Below are 13,147 nucleotides of genomic sequence, written 5' to 3'. Positions count from 1 at the left end.
GCGTTGGAATCACGGCTGCGCACAAATGGACTTTTCTGTCTATGTGAGCTTTGAAAAAAAACATCTTAAGGAATCTGGGATGCCTTAGACTTAAAATTCGACGGCGAGCGCCAAGCACTGATCACCTACTTGCCGTATTATGATAAAAAATATCACGAAACATACAGAGGCCAACACCCAGAGATTGTTGCGCAACTGATTTTTTAAGTTAAGTAAGTAAGAACTCAGTGGTACAACTCTCTTGACTGGTTCTTGAGGTTGAATTCAGGTCTACCGAATTGCGAATTTGTCAAAAACTTTAAATGTCCAAACTGATATATGTATGTGATACGCACAGTGTGGGCACACAGGTCCACTCTCTAGTGAATCTCATAGCCGATTGAGACATCTGCAACGACTCTCAGATCGAAAGATGGCGCGTGGACCAATAGCTTCAGGATGTCATCTCAAGGACAGTGGTCAACATCTTGCTAATTTAATAACATTTTATTTGTGAAAAAAAAAGTTTCTCTTTTGGTTATATAGTCATGATAGGCTAAAATGAATGTCTTAGCTAAATCGACGTTTTTTTTGAAATTTCGAGATAGTTCTCTCAGTATACATAAAACATTGGAGGACTACGAAAAATCCGCCGTCACTATTGAAAATAATAGAGTACCAGCACTACTGATTCTGGCCTGTTGAAAGCGTATCCCAGCTCTGGAAAAATGAAGTATTTGTAATGCAGAAATATATGTCCGAATTATGAACATGCTACGTGGTGGCTGACTCGTATTTTTATGTAACTCGTTTCACGACGTGTTGCGCCATGCGTCTGCGCAGCGAAACTTTATAATGTAATATACATGAAAATAATACCGTTGGCTTATCATTGGTGTTCAGGTTTCTAGGTTCAGAACTTTAAGTTTGGCTCAACTTATATATTGAGGTAAGTATAGCCGTAATCATTATTTTCGTGATACCATTCTCAAATCTATCAAAAATCTTAAACACCGTGGTGTTTATAATAACTCAAATATTTTCAAAATATTAGAAAAATCATTACATCCCAAAAATTACCTATACGATATAACGTTCATAAGTAGATAAATGATATTGATAAAATATGATTAAATTGATATTTTGCAAATCGTTTTAATCACAATAAAAAACTTTTACATGTATATTGTGGTACAAAACTACTAGCGGCCTATTGCGGCTGGATCATTTACTAAAATTTCGAAATTTGGATAAAATCGGTCTCTGGATATTATTTATTATATTATATATTTAAAAATACAACCAATTCTTTATAATATTACTATAGATATATTGTGATCACGCGATGATGACTTCCCGTACCCTTGACGAAGCACCCTTGGATTGGGCAGCGCCCCCACGCCCTTTTGCCCTTGCGTTCACCCTCCGACCCTTGTTAGAGACTCAAAGCGACTTACCTACTGAAATACGTACTTACTTCAAACATTTAACCTAAGATTCAACCATATACTATAGATCATAATATAGTCACGACTAGATCTTAAATAATTTATAATATTTGCTTTTCTGGAGACTGAAAATCATATGACACTTTTCAAATACATACATAATAGTGATAAATATTGTTTGAGCCATTAAGATGTACGTAAATAGACAATACAAGCTGTGTTCGAAGGATTCGTGTTAATTCGGCTGTTAGACTATTGTAAAAGACTTAAAAAAAACAAATATTTTTAAAATTCTACTTGTCATAGTAGTATAAGAAATAACCGCGTTCAACCATATACTTATGGTTGGTTGACCAGCTTTATAATATGACAGGAGAATAATAAGTTTTCAGACACAGAAGGCTGATAACCTATACAGAAATTTGTGACCCAGAAGTACCTCTTTTTATAGTTTTCAGCAAAAAATAGCCTAGATTTAAATTAAAATAAAAAATAGATTAGATTTAAATTTTTAAAGTAAAGCGAGAAGGAAAAATTAACTTATTCAAATACTTAGTGGTTAAGTGTAATTTATAATAAATAGTTTATATTCCCTTGTCTTTTGAATCGATATCACAGAAATATAATTCTTATTACTAACTATATAAAGATACATTTTATTTTACATCTTTTTAAGGTGTTTCTTAACAAACTAAAATTCGTTTGACAACATCACGAAAAAATTATAACATCTGACGCAAGTTTATCTGTGGTTTATGCGAATACAGTTAACACTATGGATTTTAACGTATTTTTTCCTTTTCAAGTGCTGTTTTAGTCCGCTAGAGGCCGCCACATAAAGTCATTATATATTGATGTTATTTCAGTCTCGCGCACTTGAACACCTCTATGTAAACTCATAATATGATTAATTTCCACTAAGGACTCTAAAAATCTTTCATAGTGCGTTCGCGCCGCCTTTCTCCGACTCAAATATTTGAGGCAACGGGTTCTATTTATTCCCACGGCTTTCTATGTTCTGTGTGTTGACCTGATTTTATAGACCGACCGCTTCATTTGTGTTGAATTAGCTTTTATTCTAAGCTAATTCAACACAAATGAAGTAAAAACTGTTTAAAAAAAACTCTATGGACTTCTTTAGTTTCTTGTGATATAAATGTCGAATAAAGTTTTCCAATTAGTTTGTATATTAGAAAAGTGGTGGAAAATCCTTTTGAAGGCTTCTAGGAATTCAGGAAACGAACTTACTGCTCGGTACGCAGCTACTGAGTCGTCGACATCACTTGTCGTTTACATTTCAGTAAATTTGAAATATCAAGATTTAAAACTGATATTGGTCAAAGAGAGCAAAAAACCTATTGGAATTATGACGACGCATATACAATACAAAATGGCATGGGTATTATATGGAGGCTCATCTAATGTTATCACTTAACCATGGATACTCTTATTGCATCAAGAGCGTTACTGGCTTTTTACAAATCGGTACGCTGTTTTCTTGGACCCGATGTCAAATTGGTTCGGAAATACTTCGGTGGACAGTTGGGCTGGTGCGCGCCAAAAACTACCTTTTAAAACTCTCAGTTGTGGAACGCTGAATGTCAAGTTGATACTGTTGGATTGACGTCCGTAATGAAACTCCCCTTTCGCTTCCACATATGAATATGTGACAACCGTATGTCAAATTATTAGTTTTGACATTGACATAAGTAGCAGTTTGTTCGTATGTCTGCATCGTGCAGTGCGGTGCCTGGGGATGACAACAACGAAAGTGTGAAACCCCACCGTACTTATAGAAAAAAGTTTTCTAGTAAATCTTGATTCATTAAGTGCAAAAAAAGCCGCAACAAAAAGCTAGTTTTAAACAGAAAGTTGAAATCAGCCCGGAAACACAAACCGATGGCCACGCGTGTTCCGAAACTACCACAAATTCAGTGTTAAAATTTTACGCAGCAAATTTTACTGTATTCATCAAATTACTCGTATTTGTACAAATGATGCTGTCGTGAATTTAATGTTTATTGGAAAATAGCTTTTCATGCTGTCATGGAAATGTTTTTTTTAATTCACTCGATCTGTAAATGATATATATATATATATATATGGAAATTATAATAATAACATTATTCACAACATTACTTAGATTTCTGTATTCGTAATTTTTAGGGGTACTTCTTCCTATAGAATAACTGGCCCGGCGAACTTCTCATCACTTACGCCCAAATCCAATAACCTATCTCAATCCATTTTTGTCCATCTGAAATAGACATCTTAATCCAATTATTAATAAAAGTATGCCATTAACCAATGGACGGAATGTAATAGTCATCAGTCGATACAAGCTATCCATAGTAGGTCGGATCAGTATATTATGTGGATAGACCTTTGTATGAAAATGACAGTTCAACTGGGCAAATATCCTATCTTAAGATTTTAACTTACACCAGTTTTTAAAATAATTAAAAAGCTATTTGATATTATGTTTTAAACATAGACATGTATATTTAAATATTTTGTGTACGGGATTTACTGTATTTGGTTTATATTGATTATCAAATATGAGTGCAAAGAGAGCAGATATTGCTTTCTATTCGTCGCCAAAAATGGATTGTCTTTGTAGGGTTTGGTTATTTCTTCACTTAACCAAACCCTACAAGGTTTGGTTATTTGGGATACATGGATAGCAGATGGATCGACTGTCATGGTCGATTTGAGATTGTGGAGTAATTATTGGATTCGGGCGTTTGTTAACGCCGTTGACTGTTGTCAACTACTTTATTTCAAAATTGACACAATAAGAAATAAGCGTCTAGACATGCATAAATAACCATAATCCTACATTTTTTAAATCTAAAATACATTATACGAATATTGTATTGGAGGTTTTTTCCGTCAAATTTCCCATATTTTTAATAGTTATAGCAAATCATAAACCATCGAAATTGGTCCTGCCGTTCTCGAGTTATCGAGTTCAAATAAACCGAATTTGTTTTATATATTAAGAGTATGATCTGCTTTCTATGTTTTAAGCGGAAGTTTTCCTCATCATGTTTTCTTTCTTGCTATTTATTTCTGTCAGGGGATGTGTGTATATCTACTTTTTAACCAATTTCCAAAAACCAATGGATGAGTAAGGTTATCAGTACGACAAGGATTTTTTTTTGAAGTTTTAGAAAAAAGGAACATAGATATTGTTAGCGAGTCTTCATATACCTGCGATACCCATATATAGGTTTTTGATCCCATCAGCCTCATTCCAACACTGTACCAGCCGTATTAATTTAAAGTATCAGAATACAAGAAGCTTTCCATGGTTCAACATTAGACAGTTTCTTTTGCGAACAAGAGTGTAGATCGATTCCTGGTGGGGATCTTCCCTGGAAGATACAGCCTCCAATTGTTAATCAAAGAGTATAAGAGCCTTCTTCAAAGACCGGTAACGCACTTACTAAAATGGGTGTGCATGGGCTGCTATGCCCTTTTCGACGTCACGTGTACTCGTTTGTCCCTATACTATAAAAAAGAATTTGTTTATCAGTTTCTGAAAAAACTGTGTCTGAATTTTCCGTATATGAAGACCCGCTAGTGAAACCTTTTGATAACTCCGTCTTAGTAATTCGTTTGTCAGCCGTTAAATTGAAGTAATTTTTTAGCTTCTTCGGTAGAGACTGAGTATAAAAAGAATCGAACAATCGTTGTATATATGCGCGCACGGACCATCGTCAAATTAATGATTTTTTTAAAAATTGATTAGAATGTTCGACTTTCGTATTTTTCGTTTACCCATAGTGAAAATCATCATACCACGATTACAGTCACTCTTAACTACGCCTCCTGCCACTACCTATTGCTCTATATTCTTCCTACTGGAGTATTATCACCAGAGTTCACATAGCCAAGCTCTTAGTGGCAGTGGCAACGCAAGTGAGTTATGTAATATGGCAGCAGAATTTGTTTTTTTTAAGATTCGTATGATTAAAACGTATTTAAAAGCATGAACCAAATAGTCGGAATAAAAGAAAAAAATATTTAAAACTGTTCGCTCGTCTCTCAGTAGCTGTTTTTCTGATGCGATCACAAACCGGTCCATGAGTATATCTGGGCTGGTGAATGTAAACCTACTTTGCGTTGGTGAAATAATATAGCAGGGAAATTAAAAAAAATTCGTTTTGTAGTTACCATAAGTTATGTTCTAATAGATACATAATTCTTCTATCTGATGTTTTCACTATAATATAATATAAGCGTATTTAATTTCTTCTTGATATTTTTAATTAAGTGCTCATGAATTTTTACCCCGTATCTGATGCGATTAGCTTCCAAGTTCAAACCCGGGGGAAAATAAATAAATTCGCACAGTGCATAGTATTTTAAATGCACAAAATAATGTCTTCGCTTTCACGCTTTTACTATTTTATTCATTTAATAATAGAGACTTCTAAAATAAATGTAATATACGGTATCAGCTAGATACTAATAAACGGGCCTATTAAAGGTTTTTAATAATTCAAGAGGAAAATGTAGTGCGCAGGTCCGAAGCTCGGAAATGAGAGCAGATGCCTGCTTCCCGAAATATCGGGACTCGAAATAACTGTCAATATAAATTGGACGCGCTAAGGTGTTACAGATTTATGAAGCCTATTTGTGCCTATGACAGTCTGATATAGCTGGGGCTTATGTCATCCCAAACTCGAACTTTAAACTTCAAAATTCTATGTCGTTGACAGTTTTAGTCTGTACTAACCATAGACCTAGTTTTTAGATCCATGGTATGTAGTAACTTAAGTAATAGTCACGTTTATTTATGATTTAAGGTGACTAAAAAGTAAGGGAAACGTTAAAAAAGCAATGATAATTAAAATTGAGTAATGATAAGTATATGTATTTATAAGGTCCATATGGTCTTTATGTATAAAGGTTAATATTTATTTATTTTTTCACATATTATATATACATCTTGGTCTGGTTCAATGAAGACTGCTTAAATTTATCGTATAAGTATACGAAGAGAATAATGTACCTCCTCGCAAAACACATTTAGTAACAGAGCGCGCGAGCAAGGGAGGTGAATTAAAAATTTGTCAGAACAAAATAAACGTAATTTATCTCTAAGATGATTGAAGAAGTGACATAGCGCCATCTATTGAGATATATAGTTATTATTGATAACGCAATTAATAATTACGAAAAATTATCATGACAATTGACATCCACACAAAAAGAGCGGGAAAGCTCCCTCCTCTCCGCCATCTTTGTTCTGTATTGTGCGCAGAGCGCGCTCGGCTGGGCGACACGTGCAACGCACATCTGTCCTACGGATGACAGGCACCCTACATTCAACCACATTCCCAACTACTTCTGCAATCTGTTTTTATTTTTAAGCCCTGAAAGTTGACAGGAAAGAATCGAAAATATTTATTAGATAGAAGAGAAAAAATAGAAATGTAATTATTAATATTAAAAGAAACAATACTAATTAATGCAACAACATTTAATTCTCTAACAATGGATAAAAGTATCATTATATGAAATTAGATATAATACATAAGTGTTTTATTTACTGTAATATTTTAAATAAGAATCTAAGTGATATTGCTAGTTTAAAGCACTAATGCAGATTAAAAAGGAAAACAAACGTCAGTAATGTGAAAAAAGCAACAAAAGCGTCCTTATAAAACCGATATTTAGCGCTACACGGGCGCATGCGCGGTAAAAGCTGCCCTCCGACCTCCCCTCTATTACGCACTCTATTTAGGGGATTTTACAATAAACTTCTATTTTCGTATCAAGAATCTCAGTTCAAAACATTACCAACAATTCGTCTTTACTCTATGCGCAACAGAAAAAGTAAAAATAATCACGGACAAAGGACGTACAATTATTGATTTTTGGAGACCGGCACCGTTTTTGTTATAATTTCTGATATATCATGAACATAATATTTATGTATCGTGTGTATGATCATATTTTATAATGAAAAGTTAATGTCCATTCAATAATGCGTCATTCTTACGAATAACTGAAAATCATATGTTAAGATTATGTCTGTAACTAATTATTATTGTTTTAAACCCTACTACGCTTGTATAATGTATTAACATTTTAAAAATACTTTATCATAATAGGTAACAAAAGAAATTTTCCTATTTCGTTATGAATATTAGATTATCTTTACAAGGTTCCTAATTGTATATTGTTAACTTGACGCTGGCATGGAACGACTCCATGTATAACAATAAAAGGTTTTGTTAATATCCAATAAAAGTTGAAATACCAATTAAATCAAAAATATTAAGGAAATTAGTAAATAAATTGTCGTTTTCAAAATTCCGATGAAATCCTTAATTATGAATTTTATGATTTGAAAAAATATGTTCTTGCGTATAAATAGTTAAATATTAATTTTAAATAATGAAAGATAAAATAAAGATTTTTGTTGGCGCCTGGTAGATAGTACCTCTGACTTGGGGTGCTAGTGCTTTCCTCGCTCAACTAATAAGTATCCCAATACAGAGAGGAAATGCTGCCAGCGGTAAAGGGACATGGCCATAGGAACCAAACTTTTTAAATTTGTTTCAATTGCTCTTTATTAATTTTTAATTGTTTTTATTATTACTATGTAACTAAGAGATTTACTGACTAATTTGATTGTTATGATTACAAATAATAAAATATCAACTCCTAAATAATAATAAATAAAACGTATAAATAAATCAACACATATAAAAACAAATGCCTAAAATTAAACCCACCAAAACACTTCCTCATGACCCATTTCTAAAGTTTAGACGATGAAGGACAGAAGTTATGTCATTTACCTTTATTTAATTTTTAAAGCTAGTTCCTCGAAACATCCATAAAATATTTCTAAAGAATTAAATTGCTTAATAAATAATTGATTAAAAGATTTCATCTATTGTTCATAGACAAAGAAAACGCTAGCATCGGAAAATTGAGCGCGAAATCATTCTTTGTTTGTTGGCAATAGTCATACTCTTTAGTCTGTACTTTAGGTAAATTTTTATTTTCTCTGCTATTTTTTATTTAATATTGTAGGATAACCAAAAAAATGTATTAAGGCATTTAAACAAAACTATTTAAAAACATATAGGTACCTAAAAGCACCAATGCTTAAAACACCGACAACTCACTCTCGAACTTACTTGCAATTCGTTGGTTTTACTTACTATTTTAACAGATACTATATACTCGTGGACTAAAATCTCTTAATAATTTGCAATGGTTGAATTACTTATTTTAGATTGTTTTATTCTAGGAGAACATTGTCTACACATATAATTATTTAACTAATGTATACAAATATTGTAAACTCTATTTTAAAAGAGTAAGAGTGGAGTTTCTTGCCCATTCTTCTCCACACGAAACTACCTTTTGGAAGGGACAACAAGAATCATCTTTATATTTTATTAAACGTTCCATTTTAGGTGGTCTAGTTGGAATAAATGATTAGATTTGAATATTAAGATTGGATTTAGAAGCACGACTCGGCAAAGTGCTCATCCAGGATCTTCCGTTCTAAATAACAGGCTTCGCTCTTTAGAGTGGAGCTAGATAAGAAATTCCACAACTATGTGGAACCAGCTGCCCACTCAAATTTCCAAACCAATTCGACTTAGGGTCCTTCAAGGAACGTCCGGACCAATTCTTAAAAGGCCGGTAACGCACTCACGAGCCCTCTGGCATTGAGAGTGCCCATGGGTATAGTATCTCTTTACAGTAGGTGACGAAAGTATTGTGTACTGTATAGTGGAAGTAAATTATCTTAGTATTGATTAGAAAGGCGAAAATACGCTTAGTATGGTGTAGGTAGCATCACCTTGGACACGAAGAAATAAGTAAATGGCTTTAAGAGAAACTGTTATTGTGCCTCCCGTCTATACGAGAAGATGGGGCTGCGGTTTTGGTTCATAGGGGGCCATTGAACCACGCGCATCGACCCCCAAACTACCCTCGTCACGTTAAGAAGATGCGTGGGAGTCTGTAAATTGATTATCCAACAGTAAAAAAGGGATCATCCCTGGTTGAAATAACATGTTTTTTTAAGGAGAACGTTAAAAACTAATTATTTTACAATCTACTGTGTCCTCGTTATGAAATAAATGTCGTAACTGGCACATATATATTCCTTATAATTAAAGAGGCTATGCTGAGAAATTATTGGAAATTCTCTGTTTCCCGGAAACGCCCGGATACTGAAGTCTGTGGACTATGGACCAATAACTGTAACAGATATAATATTGATATTTATTTTAACTATTCGTAATTAAACGTCTGCAAGCTTGTAATAAAACCAATAATAATTAAACCCCAACTAGCAACAATCGTAAAACAATAACCACCGTTTTGTCAAAATTTAATTGTAATAAAACCATTTTTTAAAATTAAAACCAGTGGTTTTACAACCTTTTTAGATCTCGGGCTTAAATTTCTGTATATGTTTCATGATCATTTGCCAATCTAATAGACAAGTAGATTGATAGTGGTAGGATCAGCCTTCTGCTTGATACACGCCGTGGGTTTTGGGTTATATGGCAAGCCGGTTTTCTCACAATGTTTTCCTTCACCGTTCGAGCAATTGTTGAATGCGCACATAGACATAAATTCTATTGATGCATTCGGGGATCGAATCTACGATCTCAATGATGCGAGTCACTGGCTGAAACCACTAGGGCAACACTGCTCATTTTCTATTAATCAAACAAATAAAAGGCCCTTTGTTTATCTATTTTTAAACGTAATTGTGAGAAATATATAAATATAGCACTTACCATATGCTATGTTGTGTGCTATGTAACTATGTTTCGAATCTACTTGGTCCTGTAGGTTCTTTGTCAAATGCCTATTTTCATTTTGACAGTAGAGTCGCTTGCAACAGACAATAGTAGTTTCCCGCGAAATAATTGAACTGATTAATAAATAAAGTCAAAGAAGCGTCATGTGTGGCTTTGGAAACACGAACATTCACTTTTGCTTTGGAACTCTTCTTTTAAACAGAATACGCAAATATACTCAAAAGGAACTAATTTTATAATATTCTTAAAACGTTGATTAGAACTTAAATGTCCTTTTATATTTATGTTATAGAAACACGCTTGTTACTAACACCGAGTCATTCTTGTTTTTTATTTAAGAGTCATCATTAGCGGCTAGCATTATTATATTTAAAGATATTTCTTTAAAAAATAGCCTTATAAAAGTTCTCACAACATGCAGGCATGCATGGTGAATGTCATAAAAATTGGATGAAGCGAGAGAGGTATGTCAGGACCGTAGCAAATGAAGATCCGTGGTTTTTGTCTTCGGGAAAAATATATAAATTAATAATAAGTATAAATATAAATAATAAACATATTCTAGTATTACATAGGAACGTTCTTAACACGACCGTCCTTTGTGATTTAAATTTGCCGAGATTAACAACACCTAGTCAAAACATATCAGGTTTTCATTTCCGTTGACCAACTAGCCACCTTCTCACCAATTACCATATGTTTGGCCGTAGACATACGTCATACGGCCAAAAGTTTCGTAAAAAAATTCTAATGTTTTCCGCTGTCTTTTTTAATACATACAGCACACAGACCTAAGCTAAATCTGAATTTTGACGACTTCTCAACATCAGGCCAAGAGATCATCACATATCCGTTTTATATTTATTCAGAACATATTTAATAAGCGTATCTAGGTTTACCGACCGCCCGCTGACCCGTCGGCAGGCCCAGATATCGCTGGAAAGACGTCTTGCAAAAGGACTTACGCCAGCTTCAAGCGCCCGGCAAACGGTAGCGCGCGTTGTCAAAGGCTTTCTCTAGTTTTGGCGGCCAAGGTTCACTTTGGGTCGCTGTGCCAGTAGAGTAAGTATTATCTTTATTTACAGCTGACAGTTAACAGTCAACAAGAAATGATTAAGGCTTAAATCCAAACGAAGAAAAGAAGTGTCTTATCGTTACAAGTTTTCGTGTTTAGGCTTCCCAAGCTAAAAGAGCTAAAAGTAATACAGAACTACAAAAAATGAAAAATCATTTGTTTAATGATTTTAAGGTATTTAAACATAAAAATATTATCATTGAAAAGCTTTGTATAAATTTATTCACTACGACAGATTTTTACTTGATTCATAGATAATATTTTATTTTATTTTATACTTCGGTACATTAAAGTTGACCTTTCAAGCGATCTCTTCCAGCCAATCCTTGTAAGAGAAAAAAGGAAAAACTTAGGGTAAAATGGCAGAAGAGAGAAGTGTTGGCCTAGTGGTTTTAGCGTGTGACTCTTATCCATAAGGTCGTAGGTTCTATCCCCGGCTGTACACCTGTAGACTTTCTTTCTATGTGTGCATTTAACTTTCGCACGAAATGTGAAGGAAAAGATCATGAGAAAGCCAGCTTCCCTTACACCTAAAATGATGGCGTGTGTCAGGCACAGAAGACTGACCAACTACGTGCCTATTAGATTGACAAATGATCATGAAATATATTCAGAAATATGAGGCCCAGACCTCACAAGGTATTATTAAATTGCAAGTGTAAAACTTAATTAAAGTTACAAGTACCAATGAAAATTATACTGGAAACTAAAATAATAAACTAATCTATTTTTTTATATTATATATTTTGTTCTTGTTTTATATTTATAATAACGTAACCTAACATCCATATGTTTAAAGTAAAAAAAATGCAATATGGTTTGACGGTACATAACTTTGGTAGAGTTTTTCTGCATGCCTGTGTGAAGGTCAAAAGGCAAACACTCCAGGGTCACAGCGGACTCAGCGAGGCCGAGACATTTAAATTCAAGCTCGGCTCTCCTTGCTTTTGTTAGAAGCACTTTCTTAAATTTGCTCTCTTCAAATATCTTTGTATGTATACAGCGATGTTTATTATGATCGAATTCGGACCACGAGACACGTGATAACTGATAATAGAGACGTCTTCTGGCAGCTCGCAAATAATGCTAAATGTAAAACAATAATATAATAAGCATTTAACACGTTATTAGCAGTATTGATCTAGAGGCTTGATCGTGCGTCTTGTTGTCCGTTCGAATCAGGCTGTGCACAGATACATTTTTCTCATTGTCCTCTGTCAGCAGGAGGCATGGTGAAATAGGAGCACGCACTTACATTCTCGTGAGACCAACACGCAAATACATAGTCGAAGTAACTAACATCACCGCATACACGAATTCAAGTACGACCAGCCATCACAAGTAACACCAGTTCACGAGTATGACGCATGGCCAGCCTTCGGGCCCCTCGCCATATTTTAGGGAGACAGACAACCCGACGCATGGACGCCATCGCAAGCAAATTGTTATTCTATATTTCTTTAATCCTACGTATTTAAATATAATGCGTTATCATAAATCTTTCAATGTAATTAATATCTTTTTGTATTTTATTACAATTCACTAAGTATAAATAAACGAGCATGAGACTCAAAAGTAATAATGGTACACCATGAATCGAACCCTAGACCATTTCTGTAAACCACAGTGACGGAGGTGGCCAAAAAAGTTGTTTTATTATAGCCATGATGATGTTTTTATTCATTAACTTCCAGATATATCCGGGTAGGCGTAACACTGTACGGTGTTCATCGGACTGTGAATTATGGATTTAATTTTCTTTAATTTTTCCTATTACTTTTCTAAGACGTCAGTAAAATTTATAATTTAAGTTTTGGTATATTTTTTTTAAA

The sequence above is a fragment of the Pieris rapae genome, chromosome 11, assembly GCF_905147795.1.
Source record: "Pieris rapae chromosome 11, ilPieRapa1.1, whole genome shotgun sequence".
In the NCBI taxonomy this organism is placed as follows: domain Eukaryota; kingdom Metazoa; phylum Arthropoda; class Insecta; order Lepidoptera; family Pieridae; genus Pieris; species Pieris rapae.
This window is presented reverse-complemented; position numbering follows the sequence as displayed.